At 37.6% G+C, this 4,966-nt stretch overlaps 1 non-coding gene across 1 annotated transcript; it reads left to right on the top strand.

Moving 5' to 3' along the window:
* Positions 1-4,646: 4,646 nt before the first annotated feature.
* Positions 4,647-4,749, top strand: LOC115943835 (U6 spliceosomal RNA). Its single transcript, XR_004078421.1, has one exon. It is a non-coding gene; the product is annotated as a U6 spliceosomal RNA (small nuclear RNA).
* The last annotated feature ends 217 nt before the right edge of the window (positions 4,750-4,966 follow it).

Genomic DNA, 4,966 nt, shown 5'->3' with positions numbered 1-4,966 from the left:
GGGCCAAGACCCAATAAGTTAGCAATCTGAAATCAGAGATCCATGTTAGCCACAAGAGTCCTATGGCCCAATGCCCTGTGAGCCCCTGTGTGTATCTGGTCCCTAAGATGTTACTCACAGGTCACAAAGGGTTGTCTCGGGGGAGACGTGGTTTCCCCAGCGAAAAATGCAAAGTTCTCTTAGGACCCTGTGCTGCTCCTTCAGTCATTAAATGGTTCAGATCCTTGGCTGCAAATTTACTTCCGGATCAGACAATGTGCCCATAAAATGTAAGGTAACCACAACTGTTGTGAAGGTAAGGACAAAGTTCTCTGGCACCCGACGGATGCGAGATTGATCACGCTACTTGCAGGAACTTCCCCAAGTTGCTTACCTGCCCTGAGCATCAGGCTCATGGCGGGTAAATAAACAGAACAATTCCCCTTTCATAAGGTTGTTGTAAAGAGTTAATGTGAGGATGTTTTGGAAGTTCCTGGAGAAGCCCCCCAGCCTCTGAGAGTAAGTGCTCATAAATGTGAGTCATCGTCACCATCCACCCTGTTAGGAAGCCCCCCAGCACACACAACTCTTGATTGTGGCTGTTAGATTCAGGTAGTAAAGAGTATCCCCCTCCTGCTGTTAATCCACTTGTATCCACTTACCTATATTGCTGACTAATTTAACGGTCATAATCATGCTTTTTTGTGATCTAAACATTTAAGACCAAAGGCTCTCCTTTTTGAACTCCCTTTTCATACACATCCTATTTCTTACCCCCTCAAATCCTATATTCCTAGCCATGTGAGTCTCCTAAGACCAAGAAATTCTGATGTGGAACTAAATGGGCTTTCTCGTAGTCTCCTTTGGAGAATGCCACTTGCCGTTAAAGTTACTGATGGACCATTGTTTATTTCTTTAATAGTGTTGTCTGATTAGGAAAACATGCTGATTTTATGGGGTGTAATGTTTGAGACCTGAAAGCAGGAAGCCTAACACCACTTAGCTTGTCTAAAAGACAATATTGACACTTGGCTCAGGTTGCCCTTGGGACCTACAAAACTGACCTCAGGGCAGGAACTCCCAGAGCAGAGAAAACACATAATTTTAGAGACAGTATCCTCCAAATGCTGTTGACCATGTTCAAACTTCACATTACAAAACAGCTTTCCTGCATTTCCCTGTGTCATTCATTCATGTCTTGTGGTTAATATTTGTATAGTTTCCACTGTTATTCTGAAAACCAGGTGTGAGGTCATGTGGCAGGTACACAATGACATTTTGCTGCTTTAATCTCCAGCACATTCCCTAATTAATGTGAAATGTTTGGTCTGGGAGAGGACATTTTCTAAACGAAACCAGCGATAATCATTTCAGAGATCTGTTCTGAAGCTCATTTGCTTTATCTCTTTTGAATTAACTATTTGCTTTCTCTTCCCATACTGTTTCAAAACACAATTAATTCCTTTCTTGGGTTTGGCACAGTGGAATATGCATTCTCAATGTGAAAACTCCACTGTTGAGAAGGTACATAAATACGAATACCATCTCCATTCCTACCATTCAGTATTCATCTGCCTGCAACTGCTGAATCACAGGTGGCCTTCTGCGAGGTGGGAAACCCTACAGGGGAACAGGTGGACCAATGGGAGCAGGGTAGAGCTCCATGGAAGAATTCCATATCTGAAAAGCAAATAATTTATCCCATCTCTCATCTCCACTTCTACAAGGACATCAACAGGAAACAACTAAGTTCTCCTTCCATTCAGAGCAGCTTATGTTTATGCAGAAAATGAACCAATGCAGAGTTACATCCAGGAATGAGAATACACTATGACCCTTACTAAGGTACATCTTTAAAAAAGATTAGGTTTGATGTCTCATTGGATTAAACAGAGTGAATCCAATGTGCCACTTAAAGGATTCACTGAAGGTCAGAATTTAGGATTGGTGACAAGTTCTAAGAGGAAAAGGAGCTGGAAGCTAGGACTAAAGCTTGCCTGGAAATGTTAAAGAGGAATAGAAATTTTATCTCAAACATGGAGAAAATTAAAAGTATGTACCAAAGACGATCACCATACCAAAGACACTTTATTGCTATTGCTCTTGAATCTATGGGCCAAAACTTTAAGGTGGCTTTACCCATGGACCCCTGATTATTTCATGGTCATTGTCAAGTGTTTGCAGCATAGCAAGCCTGCAATCTTTTCTCCCCTTTATTATGGATGTCTCAGAAAAGAAAGTAAAGTGTCCTGGTCAAATCTTGAAAATAACGCTGATGATTGATCAACCGACAAATTCATGAGTGATATTCACTAGTAGGAGAATCTTTATCTATGAAATGCTTTCAGTAGAGTGTACCTGATCTGTTTGGGGTTGTTAGTGGTAAACAAATCTGGATTCTATGGATCTATGGGACATGGTTCCCTGAAAAATGCTGAATGAGCTATGTAGCTATCAGAGTATAAAGAGGAGATGTCTGTGTAAGTCATGTACCCGCATACATTTCTTAGACATCTTGCATGTTAAATTTCGCTGGAGCGTGCCCAACTATAGCAAGAAAGGACCTGGGGAGCTACACTTGGCTTCTCCTTGCTTCACCTACACTTTATTTTTTTTTTTTAAGATTTTATTTATTTATTTGACAGAGAGAGAGAGAGTGAGAGAGCACAGACAGGAGGAACAGCAGAAGGAAAGGGAGAAGCATGCTCTCCGCTGAGCGTGGAACCTGATGCGGGGCTTGATCCCAGGACCCTGGGATCATGACTCGAGCCGAAGACAGGTGCTTAATCGACTGAGCCACCCAGGTGCCCCCACCTACACTTTATGATCACTTGTGTCCTTGAAGTAATCAGGAAAGCTTGATACTGAGTAAGACCTTAGTTTCTGTGCTCACTTAACAATTTAGTCAATGCCTCAATATGCAAAACAATAATGCACTATTTAATAGTATAAATATCATTACTGTACTTTCATTAGTTATTTTATATAAACTCAGAGTGAAATGCAGATTTAAATTATTACAGAATTGGATATATACTAAAATACCACTTATTAGAAAGTATACATGGACACACACACACACACACTCTTATAAGTACTTGGGAAATATCAAACTATTATAAGTAGTGACTATTGTAGATTAAACTGAGTGGAGGAGATTTAAGAGTCTCTTTCTTCTTATATTTTTCAAGTATAACCATGTATTATCAAAATAAAAATCTAATATAGACACATTTAAAGTAAAAGTATTTTATATGCAATGCAATGGCTTAGAAGAGCACAGCATATTTACATTGGTGCTTAGAAAAGGTAGCTCTAGGGATGCCTGGGTGGCTCAGTCAGTTAAGCGTTCAACTCTTGATTTCAGCTAGGGTCATGATCTCAGGGTCGTGAAATCAAGCCCCTCGTTGGGCTCCATGATCAGCATGGAGTCTACTTAGAGATTCTCCCTCCTCCTCTCCCTCTGCCTCTCCTCCTGCTGACTCTCTCTCTAAATAAATAAATGAATTAGTTAAAAAAAGAAAGAAAGGAATGGTAGCTCTAGTCTCCTATGATTCTTATCATCCAATTTATTTTTGTTTTTTGCATTGCATATCCTACAGTATCAAGTCAATCCTGGGTTATACAGATAAGCAGATCCAAATGCTAAGGCATTTTTCAATTTCCTTTCAAACTTTAGTCTTCAGTTGACTCATTCAAAAGCATAAGAATGAGGTAGTAATCATATTTGTTTCAAAGTTAAAAATTAAGAATATCTAACAAATGCTTGATTTTGTAAGAATAAATATAAAAGTGAGACAAAGACGTATAGCCCAGCAATTCCACTCTTACACGAGTACCCTGGAGAAGCTCTCACACATTTGCCTAAGGAGATGTGCGCAGCCACATACCCACTGCACCGATCTTTGTACAAATAAAACATTGTAAACAACTTATATATCCATCAAATGAGAGAAGGATAAATTCATTGGGATATATTCTTACAACAGTATTACTGCACAGCGATTAAATAAATGACATAGGGATGATTTAGTAGCCTGAATAAATCTTCAAAAAAAAAAAGTTGAGTGAATAAGGGAAATGATCAGAGGATGCTGCAGAAAGATATATTTAGCAAAATATTATTTACCTGGCTTAAAAACAAAAATATGATGCCACATTTTAAATATTGGCCTGTGGACCATACATTTATGCTAAAACATTAAACTCAGAGATGTAGAAGATACACAGCAGCTTCAGAATAGCATTAACCGGAGGTGGGAAAAAGAGGCAGATAGGGAAGGAAATGGAACAGAGTAGAAGAAATTGCATCTGTAGTGTTTTGTTTCTTTAAAAAATTAAACAACTTTTAAAGTTAATATTTATTCTATCTGGGTAATAAATACATAAGTGTTGATTATACTATAATCTGTATCTTTCTCTATTTTTGAGATATTTCACATCTCAAATGATATAAAATGATATTTTATAGAATATATACATATGTAAAATACATGTATCTCCCATGATTTGTATGTTTATATATTATAAAACTATTACTCTATTGCAAATGTTCATATATTTGTACATATACAATATAGGGATACTTATGAAAGATACATATAAAAGATATATAAAATATATAATGTATTCAATAAATATATATAATGCAAAACGGGAACATTACAGTGCTCACTTCAGTAGCGCATCTACTACAACTGGAACAATACAGAGAAGATTAGTGTGGCCCCTGAGCAAAGATGAAAAACTCGTGAAGCATTCCAAATTTATGAGTATACTTATCGTGATGAGCACTGAGCAATGTATAGAACTGTTGAATCACTATACTGTACACCTGAAACTAATATAATACTAGAATTAAAAAATTTTTAAAAAGAGAGGGAAAATGACATAGTACATAACATACATTACAATCAAATGAGAAACAACAGGAAACACCCCCAAAATAATATGATAGCATTCTGAGAGATGTTATACATTTCCCTGT

This window comes from Leptonychotes weddellii, unplaced genomic scaffold (genome assembly GCF_054177405.1).
Source record: "Leptonychotes weddellii isolate Sample4059 unplaced genomic scaffold, ASM5417740v2 HiC_scaffold_8882, whole genome shotgun sequence".
Classification (NCBI taxonomy): domain Eukaryota; kingdom Metazoa; phylum Chordata; class Mammalia; order Carnivora; family Phocidae; genus Leptonychotes; species Leptonychotes weddellii.
The sequence above is the reverse complement of the archived record's forward strand: the minus strand, read 5'-3'. Positions and strand labels throughout refer to the sequence as shown.